General features: G+C 37.0%; 1 long non-coding RNA gene across 2 annotated transcripts in view; it reads left to right on the top strand.

Annotated features, from left to right (window-relative positions):
• The window catches only part of LOC135226961 (uncharacterized), a 214,010-nt gene that overhangs the window by 89,831 nt on the left and 111,679 nt on the right, over window positions 1-12,500 (top strand). For both annotated transcript variants that reach the window (XR_010317322.1, XR_010317321.1), the window contains exon 3: window positions 1,442-1,527. This is a non-coding gene — a long non-coding RNA (uncharacterized LOC135226961). The remainder of the gene's footprint in view (window positions 1-1,441; window positions 1,528-12,500) is intronic.

Raw genomic sequence — 12,500 nt, 5'->3', positions numbered from 1 at the left:
TTTTCCCAATTTCAGCAATATAGTGATATAAAACTATTTTAATTATAATTCTCTTCATATGATGAGTGTTTTAACGATCTAAAAATAGTTGATAAAACCTGAGTTTTCCTACAAGACACATTTCTATGACATATTGCAGATACATTTTCTTTAACTCTCATTCATTGGAAAGTACTATTAATGGGTTCCATTTACTTAGAAAACAAGCTAATGATGTATCTGTCTATCAGGCAAAATAGTTTCCTAGACTTTTCATTTTCCTGAACTCGAAGAGATCCTCGAAAATTTTCTCAACATGAAAGCATTCATAGGTAAACATGCCTGAGAGAAATTCGTACTGTCAGGTTCTGTTATAATTAAAAAAAGGAAAATAAAATTGCCTTGAGCTCAAATTTATTTTGAATAAAGTATACCGGTGGCTGGCATATTATATCAGAGATATTCTAACGATATTGGATGAATGAAAACAGTTTATAAATTGCATACTATGACCTGCAATGAAAAGATTTCACTAAAACCAGTGATGGAAATAACGTCATTACTAGGAAACAGCAGAGTTTCTAAAACCGGTCTTGAAACTTTTATTTTCCACGTCTTTATTGATCACAGTCTCCTCCGTTTCGGAAACATACTAGGAAATCTTGTGTATTCCACCAAGGAGCTCCCACTAATTAGATTCCAGTTCCCGAAATCCCGAGATGTCATATCTACCTACTTGGCACCTGACGTTCCATGTTCCAGCAGAGCCTCGATCCTTCCTGGAAGTTCATCTGGTTTCCCCATCTCTTGGCGTCTTCTGGCAGATGTCGATTGGAAGGTAAAAACCTCCATCAGAACGATGATGTGTACATTGGAGAACGCGTTTACATAGAGGAAAATTTTTTAGATAACTACATGATGTTTATAGAACGTGGAAATCGAAGTCAGAGATGTGTGTGTTGCAGAGACACGGAAGGATACAGTTAGACAGAGAAGAGAAAGGAGAAGGAAGCGACAATAATTAGATTTCCTTTAATAACGAAGTAAATGGAACGATCTCCTAGCTGGCATGTTGTTGCTTTACCCCCAACGGTGTCTCTTCTTTGAGAAGCTTCCTCATTGAGACGCCTTATTCGGCAGATTCTCTTGTCCCGTATAGGCTATTTTGGTACTTTTCTCTAAACTAGGGTAGTTTTGAGGAAAGACAAAACAAATTACCGTCACAATTGCTTTATAACTTCAAAATGCAGGATAAACTTCCTTCGGGAAATGAAACTTCGACATCCTCCTGTAATATACTTCATTCACAGAAGACTACCGCACTTTGATTAGTGAGTTCGAATGCAGTCTTGTTTTCCATTGGGCCACCCAGTTCAGCTTGAAATTAATATAAGAATGCGTTTGATTTCCAGTTTTCTTTATATTTCCATATTTAACCAATTCTGTCCTTTTTTTATTTCAGTTCCTGGTTGAGTGATTTCCATGGGTAACCATAGTCCTGTGCCATATAAGCCCCTGCGACCGTCTGGAAATATTCCAGGATTCCAGGTAAGTCATCATTAGAGTTGATTAGTGTTAGATGAGCCACACAACCTCACATGTTGAATGTGAAAACCCAGAGTGAATACTAGAAGGGTAGATCTACTCTAGAGTCATCCATGTAGGTCGTAATAAAAAACAGTCAGCCGAAAAGAGCAGAAGAAAGTACCTTAAAAAACAAAAAAAGAAATTCTCACAAGACTGCGAGGATGTTAGTACGTTACGTATTGTGGTCATAGCTCTCTCTCTCTCTCTCTCTCTCTCTCTCTCTCTCTCTCTCTCTCTCTCCTCGCTGCGATAATGGCGTCTGAATTTTCCGCATGAAAGACGGTAAAAGAAAGACACGACAGAAAAAGTCTCCCGACGTTTATAAACGTGAAAGGACAGTTTGATCCTTTTCCCCTTTAGTGAATGGAGAAGGGGATTACGGTCGCAAATGTTGAAATGATATTTTGATATCATTTCGAAGGGTCCTCCCCTATGGTTTCTGTCTGCGTTTTGTCTATGACAGATGCAGTTTTTTCATTTGTTTTTCATTTCAAATTGTTTCGCTTACTCTCTTATTACACATAAAATTCCTTCGATGATTGGAACCTCGACATGACATCTTTTTTTGGAAAGGTTGTTTTGTTTTCAGTCGGGAAATGAAAAAGATGAGTTGTTACATCTCGAAGCAGAGAAGATGATAAGGTCAACGGATCTTCTCTCGCTCAATTAGTTGGTCGTTTTTTAACTGATGAAGAATTGCATTACAGAAAACGTTTTCTAGAGGAAAATTTGGAAGATATCAAAGTCTCGACGAAACAGCTCTATCACTGAGTGCCAATTAGAGCACTTATTCAGTGAATAGAAATAAAATCTCAGTTAGTCTTCATTCCGTTACAGGAATCAACTTTAATCCTATTCATATTCCAACTACGATTGACAGAGGTCCCATTTCATCAATCCCTTATGCTGATCGATGTCCAAGGAAAGCGTTTACTGGAAATTAGGAAATGTTTCATACAGTTCTGTTTTTTTTTAAATCCCCTGAAAAGAGACACCCTGTAATATGTTGGAAGCTTTTGCATTATTCTGGGAAAGTTGACTCTCTGTGAGATGCAAATTTTGACCCGTTTTTCTGTTCACTTTTCATTGTTTGGTGTTATTTATAACCCAACGTTTTCAGTATTTACGTTAAATATCTAGGCATTATTTTCAGTATGCCAAGGTGGGAACGGTTTGGTTATAATACTCCTCTGATTGCCTAGTTAGTGAGAGGAATTACTCATGAAAGAGATTGCTAACGAAGCATTGAACTATTTCTGTTATGTTTCTCAATAGATGGTTCTATTTATGTCCATGATGTAGCAGTAGTACCCCCTCTTTCCATATCCTCCATTGCCAACAACCCCTCCTCTGCTACTTTATTAGCATCACGTGTCGCTATGCTACTTTTGAAAAGCTACTTCTGCTGCCTCTTCCTTAGAATTTGCAATATTAACTCTTATCACTATCCTACCAAAAGCAATTTCCTGCCCTTGGTAACACAACCACGTTTACCTCTTGACAACATATCCTGTGTCTTTTCTATCACTTTCCTGATTTTGGCAACCTTACCTCTCCTTCTGGGACAAGGGCGAGAGATAAAACGATTTCACTAAATGAATCAACACAAGACGGGCTATCTGTTTAGGTCATGGCGTCGTTATCTTACTCTCTTGTTTCCACTGCCCGCAGTAACGATAGTTACTAGAGATTTTCAGTACGTCAATGATGCTTCATATCTGTCACCAATCCTTTACCTATTTACTGCTTTTTTAATGAACTTTTTGAAGGTATATTGTTATGGAACACTTATCGTATCATGCTAAGCGTGCATAGAAGCACACGGTACCCTCGAATAAATGCTTCCAGTACTCCTCTTCCTTAACAGCATACCTTTCCACACACACACATACACACACACACATTATAATTGAAGCCGTCAACATACGCCATTTCTAGCATAGACAAATATTCACGTACACATATTTATTCAGGGTTCAGTGGTACATTCGGTTCTTAATTTTATTATAGTTTGTGAATAATTCTTTTGGGTAAATGAAATATAAAAACATATTCCAACATTCAACAAAAGTAATTATGTTTCATTCAAAATAATCAAACATGATTTTTTTTATTCTCTTACCGAATGAAAATAACAGAAATAGACGGGTTTTAAAGTTTTTCAAAGTCATGTCAAATTCAAAATTAACTTTAATTTTTTTCATTGATCGCAATGACTGTCTTCCATTATTATATTGCCATTATTTCAAGAAGCCTAAGAAAATATCATTACAAAATTTGAATGGGTTTCTAGGATTAGATATAAAAAAAATAGCTAAATAACAGACTGAAATAATATTGTAGAATAGAATATTCATAATGAATAGAGAGAAAGATACTAGACTAGGCGGATTATTGCCTTCCTGTCACCCAGTGAACATTTTGTTAATAGGTATATCACCTCGTTTCTTAAAGAACTGGTTTGTTTGAGTAGTCTTCGCCAACCAATATCGAAATTTCATTTTCTAAAACTGAATGACCCGTTCAAATTTCCCAAGACTGCATGCAGGTACCGTACACTATATAGCTATCCATTTTACGTACCTGAGAAACGCCTCAAACAGAAATGATTGTGGTGATTATCTAAAATGTCATCATAGCATCAATAACAGGACAATGATAGCAACGACTGCGTATTCCGGAATACATGGGGAAAAACATAAACATTCCATCGAAAAGCTTCCATATTTATATATATATAATCCATCTCGAAAATTGAAACCCAGTATACATCTCCAATAGCCTCATCGAAAATTCTCTGATTTTCGGAGTTGAATTTCCTGAATGAAGCTAATCGCCTCTTGTCTCATTCCCCAGCATCAGTCCCTACCAGAGCATCATTGCACTGCAACCTGTAACTGAACTGACTCCAAAACGAATCAGTGAATGTGAATATAGTCGTAATTACTCGCTCATAGTCAGGTTAACTCGGAATCTAAATTAGTTGCCTGATGTTGCTGACAGTGGCCTTGTGGTAGTATGTGGTCTCGTTCCTTGTTGTTGCCCTGGCAGGGTAATCATGGCTACATGCCGACCGTGACTATCTATTTTCTATCTATCTAGGTTCATCCAGCCCTGTGCTGGCACGGGCTCTTGCTCTTCAACAGGCCATAACTGATGGGACCATGACTGATTTCTGGTTATGGCTGATGGCTTATCTTAAATGACTCAAGATTGCAGTTTGTTGTCTATTGACCAGGTCTTTAGATTGATTGTCATCAAAGGTTATTCGAGGTCAGTTGGCAAGGGTAATGCTTTGATCGTGATTAGCATTTGGAAAGGTTCCTTTTTCGAAAGGAAATATTAACTAGAAAAGCTAATGAACAACTTTCTTTCGTCATTTTAAGAAGTAATGTATATTCTGTTTGTCATAAACTGTTATCGATTGTTTTTTAATCATGGTAAAAACTACTGCAACTTAGGTCTTCGACGCCGAACAGAGATTGCATGCAATAGTTTTTCAGTTATTAAAGTTTTCATGTTGATTATCAATGAATGCGTCTTATCCCTCAAGTGACTGCTTTGAACCCCTCCCCCCACCCCCCCACCCCCCCAAAAAAAACACAAACACAAACACACAAATTCTTTAACTCTTGGTGTTAACTAACGCTCAAGGTCAAAGCCGAATGTAAAGGTTCAAGAGGAAATGATTATTCAGCCCTTACTCCGAAAGGCATAAGTTCTGGAGGAGAACATTGATGCAGTATGTTCGTGACATCATCGAATTTTAACAAATTTAAAACTAAACCAAACGAGACAGAAAGTTAACAACTGGCAAATTTCTGATAGGTAAATTCGTTGCCATTAAACAGAAATATTTGAAGAAAGGTGTTGTGCCGTAAAAGCGGGACTAGACAGTTGATTTAATGAGACCTACTTTTTATAATTCCCTGAAGCTATGGTGCAATTACGTAATGAAATTAAGAACTCAGAAATGGAATATTCATGGATTTCGTTGCGCTAATTCCAACCCGGGAATCTCCACTGCGTTCTCTCTCTCTCTCTCTCTTGCTGTTTTATTTGTTTGTTCCTCTTTCGTGGAGAGGAGGAATTCTTCCCTTCTTCATTGGTTTAGGAATTCTCCCTTTTGCCAATGTTATTTTCTCACCTTTTTCCTGCAGTAAGTGCTTTTGTCTCTTTCCTCTTTCTTGCTTTCTTTCTTTTCTCTCGTAGTCTCTGTGCGTGGGATACACTGCTTTTTTTATTTGGATAAACGTTCTTTTAATGAACTTTTTCCTTCGAGTTGCCATCACCTTTTGACGTGAATTTTAGTTACTTAAACCTACTACCTTCTTCTGAAAGACTTAATAGTGTCCGAATCTAATTAGATTTCCGTCTGAATTTTAATTCACCAATTCATTTTCTAAAGATAAAAAGTCAGTCAGATAATAGGCAGTCCACAACCACCTATTTGGGGAGAATTTCTTCGGTATCAATCCCTCTTCCTTCCGTCCGGCTTTTGACGTAAGTTCCAGATTAATCTCGAGGGATCGTCCCACCAATATTCCGCCCAAAAATATAATGTTGGTGTTGGAGGGAGAAATTTTATTCTGTCCTTTTGCCTTATGAAACATCATTTGGTCATTCTCTTCATCTGGACTTCTTAAGATGAAGTTTTATAAAGTTCATGTCATATTCATCCTTACCCCCTACTCTTTCTCTCTCTCTCTCGCTGCGTGTGTATGTGTGTGTGTGTGATAAGCCAAATATAAATAGTCACGAATCCTAAGGCTATAATTCCGAAGCCACCACAGAAGGGGAAAGTGAGACCCTTTATTTATTCGGGGGAACAGAAGACAAGAACTCGAACATCATGTGAGTCATTATGGGGTTTCTTATTCCCCTTTTAAATGTTGTTTATCGTCTTCTCTCGGAACTGTTTACTTATGCATGTATTTATCTATTTATTTATCTCTTTCCTGAACATGAAGGAAGATGGTATATTTTAATTTGTAATTATGCAGACGCTGAGAATAATCATATGTTAAAACATGCTAATCTTTTCTTTCTCGAATATCTATCTATGAATCTATATGTCCAGCTAATATATATTTATATTTGTGTGTGTATGTGTGTGTGTGTATGTGTTCACAAACTGATGGTGTAGTTGACAAAGATAATTGTATTTAATAAACTAAAATCCATTACGAATTAATATATAATCATATCCTTAACCATTATTCTTCTGTCTTTTGGCCCCTTAACAATGTATAAAAATCTCTTTGATTAAGACAGTGAAATGGCAAAGGTAATGGTTTTCTCAGTGCACGATTTGAAACTTATCGGTTTGAGGTTGTCCCAAGGGACATAATTTTGGATCGGCTTTTGAACCTGTTTCGGAATCGTTAAACTTTTGTCTACGTAAATGGATGATTTTCTTCGTCTTGAATAAAGTAACACAAGTAAGTCTCGTATAAAAAGCCGTATTTATTTCTGATGGGTTTTACAATAACATTAACGCCTGGACAATTCCTTGAAAGCCAAAATCAACTTTTTATTTGGTAGCTAACTCAAAGGTGTCCAATACTGTAATAGTCGTTATTATCTAATTTACTACCAACATCTTTCACGGAACGTCCTTGTATCCTGATTCGTGTGAAGAGACTGATATCGCGTGCTAATGCCCAGTATTGCTAGAGCCTCGTGTCATTTCGTGTGGTATTCACAGCAGGGGAAGGAAGGAAGGAGAAGCTCCGCTGTTTTACGAGGAGTCTTTTAAGAGTCTAAGTTGAGCTCGACATGAACAGCGACCATCACAAGATAATAGATGTCATTTCCCGTCTAATGAGATGGTGCTGTGATTTAGGGTTGCTTGGCGTCTTCTGGCAAATGAACCAGAGTAAGGAAAATCGTTAATGGATTTTTGAGAACAAATAAAGACGGGAAATATGAAGTGGGTTTAGATCAAAATTAATAGGAGAATAAGCAACAAAGTTTATTCATTGATGTATAAGGGTCAGAGTAATGCGTGCATGGATTGATGTAGCAACGTAATCGAGTTTGTTCCGGTATACACTCGAAGTCAGTAATCTTTCCTACTCCCCCCACCCCCACCCCCACCCCAACTTGTAAAGAGTTTCCGCTAACTTTTGGGTTCATCCTCACATTTCTTAACTAGACTCTTAACAGCTACGTACTTTTGAATTACAAATTTAACTAAAATGTAGGGAAAATACCAAAATGAATCAATAAGCAAACTGTATACGCACCTGAAATTTTAATGCTGGTTTTGCCTTCAGATGCAGGTAAGAAGATGGGGAAGATTGTACATGATTGCCCAAAGGTGCCTTGTGTTTCCCAGAAATCCCAGTTGCCTGAGACTGTCAATTCTGCGCACTAACTTGGATGTTGGCACCTCTATCTTTTGCGAAACACACCCGGATTAGTTTGGTATTTTGTTTATATTGGTTATGAAGTTGTATTATACTTGAATACCCCTTTTACCTTCATGTCTGTTGTTTCGCAACCTTCCGCATCGCTCTGTGTGTACACTTCTCAAGCAATTCCTCTTCTGTTTTCTTGAGACCATCTTCAAGTTGCTGGGATATTCGACTTTCATTAAAGTCATTCAGATCAAAAGTCTGTGTTTGTAGATAAGTTGATCTTGTTATGCAAAACACCGAGCAGCTTCCTTTAGGTATTTGTCAGGATTATTGCGAATGTTGGTTCTTCATCTTTTACTGTATTTGGTCAGTTTTCCTACAAGGTGGGGAATGATAGTAATACTGATCTTTCTCGTGGAATAAATTTTCATTCATATTTTCATGCAAGTCACCCTCTACTGTCCTCGACTTCACCTTTTATCTGGTAAATATGTGGCACTCATATAACCGTCATTCTATTAAGAATATTTAGCAAAAAAAAACAAAAAAAACATGAAGGAATCTCAAGTTTGAGCATAACTTGCTACGCTTCAACGATGCGACTGTTCATCCGATTTAAGCTTTCAGAACTTCAGATAAGCTCTGAAACTTTGAAGATGAAAGCTCAAAGCACCTATAGAATAGAGGCACAAGGAACGGAACACGTTTGACTTGAACAGCTTTTAATATCAGGAGTCGGAAGCTTATATCCAGGAAGACAATGGCATAACTAATTATCCCTTTCATTTTCTGGCTGACATCTATAAAAACCAAAGAAAATATTGATTATCCAAATGTATTTAGCCACACTATTGCAGTACTACGGTGAACATAACCATCATATCTGAGGAAATCAAAACTTGGATTCCTGCCACTTTGAAAGTCGGGGGAATTATTCTATGGACCATTTCTGCTGCAAAGAACGATCCCACATAAACAAGACTCTCAGTTGGCAGATTTAGCTCCGTCGCTGACTACAACTTTAGGTCAAGGGTGAAATGGGTCGGGAGGAAAGTAATTAGCTTTTTCCAAATTATCCCATATATTCCTGTAAGCAATTATATTAATCATAAGGTAGACTCTGCTCAAATGAGAGAGAAAGCGGAAAGTTGCCATAAAACACACGAAACTCATTACCTGCGTTTAAGTCCGTTGTTTCAAGGTTCTTTCCCCGTGTTTTATATATCTTGAAAATAAGGAGATATCCCATAGGTGTTTCGAAATGGATATAGTAGCAATATGTTTGTGGTGTGTGTGTGTGTATATATATATATATGAAATATATATATATATATATATATATATATATATTATATATTATATGTATATATGTATATATTAAACGAGTTTTTAGGACCAAATTATACTCGTTTAAACGAAATGAAACAAACTGCTAACAAGCAACTACCTACCCTCGTTCTGTGGCTGAATCTTGAATCTCTCTGGGTGTTAGCTGAAATGCAAACTAGGCAGAAATGAATTCCCGTAGTTACGAAAATATACTTTTTATTTCCCAAATTAGCTAACATTAAAACGGAACAAAATGAATTAATAAAATGGATTAAAATGAATTAACTCTGACCCAAAAATGACCGTTAAACTATCGTTTTCTTCTCCAAATTAGGTTTAAGTAAGTACCCCCTGTAATCTCACTATGTCTGACCAACCACACCATTTTAATAAGTCAATAAAGTCTCAGAGAATCCATTTTTCTAAATGGTGACATTGAACCCATCTTATTCGATGAGTCTGCAACACTTCTCAATATCTCTCAACACCTCTTCCAGGTGTGTTCCGCACCTGTCACAAGTAATCAAAGGGTGCACTCTCTTATTCTTATTTCTCATCACCAAAGCCACATATCGTTTGCTATGAACACACATGCAGACACGCCCTGCGTGGCACCCAGCAAACACGGGTGCTCCATGTCAAGGCATGTGATTTCCGAGGCGTCATCGACCTCAAATTACATTGGTCATCTTTCCTGGCTGTTTTCCATTTCAACATTCTTCGAGGAATCCAGCGCTTGTCTCTAAGCGACCTGTCTCTAACCGGAAAGAGCTGAGATTAACAATTCACTACCGCGCCTTTTTAAGATGGCTCGGCCACCTATGCCTTTTGTGCATTCCCGTTGCACACCACATCGGCGACTGGCATATACTAGTTCATAATGTTTGCAAGATAGCCCTTATAACACATATTTCGACTATCATTATGGATACCATAACCACAATCACTGGAACTGTGTAGCATTCGTCTAAGAAGAATTCATCCTCATAATTATCCTCTGGCGGTGGAACCGTAACCGTCTCCCGTGTAGGCGGAACTTGAACGGCGTCGTGGTTCCATGTAAGTGTTTCGCGAACACCTTTGTCGAATAATTGTAGACACCGGCTGAGCGCGTGACCCATCCCGAAACAACTCAGCATGCACCATTATTCAGCGTCTGGAACCCCTGTAGGTGTATCCAACACCCCCTGTTGCTGAACTGTAGATTCGACGTCTTCCGATGAAGGAATCGTAACCGCCACCTCGTTGTCAACTTGAAATATCCCGTGATTCCCATGCAAAAGCGTCTCGCACCCGCCTTGTAGAAGATTGTAGACTCCTGATTTGTCCCAGAATATATCCATCGACGACGTCTCATCCATTGCAAAGGCGATCCGTAACATCGCCGCTCGAGTGTAGATCCGACCTCTGGTACTGTAGAACCAAGCTGTTTGCGTCCTCACCATCGCGTAAAGTTGGGAATTCTCTAAAGTCATCTACATGATCATAAAATAACTAAAGTCTTGCTTTAACACACGAATCTGTCATCAACCAATATACCCAATCTCACAGTCAGTTATTGAAAATTCCTCACTAAAACCAAATATGATCTTTACCCTCTGAATCCTCATAAGTAATCCTATATCTGACAAATATACTATCAAAACTCCCCACAATGCCTATGCAGCAAAACCCCTGTAATGTTTATACAGTTAACCTCCATCAAATATAATGCCGAATACCCCTTCTATCTTGCACATATACCCAGATAAATTCTACCTTCTGTCTATAATAGAAATGCTATGTAAAGCTTAACCCCGATTACAAGTTTTCCTTGTAGGAGAAAAAAAATGATAATAATTCAACTTTTCCCATTACAAAATGTGCACGGAGAGAATATATATAATATATATATATATATATATATATATATATATATATATATATACTATATATATATATATATAATCCTGCGCTTTTCCATATAAAACGCAGTATGTATCGTTACGGAATTTACTGCCGCAACATATCCTATCGACCTGGATTGACCCTTTACATTCATCCCCATGGAATGTCATCATCGACATCCCTGAAAACAGTGCAAACCTCCGAGTAATCAACTCCCCCCAAAAAAAAATCAGCAACCGGTCTCATCACAGCATTGTCAGCATTAATCCACCTGTGTAAACCTCATGTGCTCAAATCGCACTATAGACTTGTCTAGTCAGACTTGCAACCTCAGAAATCGTTATTCCTTCAAATGGGCCAAAAATCTTTGCTGATACCATAGAACCATATTCCTCAAAAATTATCCGTAGGACATCCTGAAAGGTACCCAAAAATTCATGATAAGGCCACATTTATGTAAAACCGCATAACCACCTAGTCGGGATATAAACTACAGAAAACCACAATTCAGCAATTATATACCGCCAAATATAACCACTGGTGAATATAAAAATACAACCCCTTCATAGGGACCCATAAAACCACAATGTATTAGTGCCAAACCAACCCCAAGAGCCATAACACTAATAGAACCACAATACCCACTTCTTTAATTCGTTAAACCACAGATCACCACCAAAAATTATAAACACAAAAAATCCGCCGTCAAAGATTATAGCCACAAAAAATTCAGCTCCAAAAGTTTACCACCAAAATAGCCACAAAAAATTCGGCCCTAAAAATTATAACCACAAAAAATTCAGTCCCAATAAACCCATACCGCAAGGGACCACCACACACGGACCTGTTTTCGTCGTGCAATAATTACCTCTGGTTTTTTACGCCAAAGCGCGCCTTTGTAAGACATATATATATATAATATATATATTATAGATATATATATATATATATATTATATATACATATATATATATATATATATATATATATATATATATATATATATATATATATATATATATATATATATATATATATATAGTATATATATATATATATACTATATATATATATAATTAATATATATATATAATATATATACACACACACACACACACACATATATATATATATATATATATATATATATACATATATATATATCATATATATAGTATATATATATATATATATATATATATATATATATATATATATATATATCCAATAAGAGGTCGAGGCTAGTCCCCATCATGTAGCAGGTGAAAAGGCAAAACAGCTCAATACATGGGTTGCTTTATTGGTGCCAACGTTTCAAGACTATTGTCTCATTTTCAAGGCTATAAAAACAAAAGT

This window comes from Macrobrachium nipponense, chromosome 15, assembly GCF_015104395.2.
Source record: "Macrobrachium nipponense isolate FS-2020 chromosome 15, ASM1510439v2, whole genome shotgun sequence".
NCBI lineage: Eukaryota > Metazoa > Arthropoda > Malacostraca > Decapoda > Palaemonidae > Macrobrachium > Macrobrachium nipponense.
This window is presented reverse-complemented; position numbering and strand designations above follow the sequence as displayed.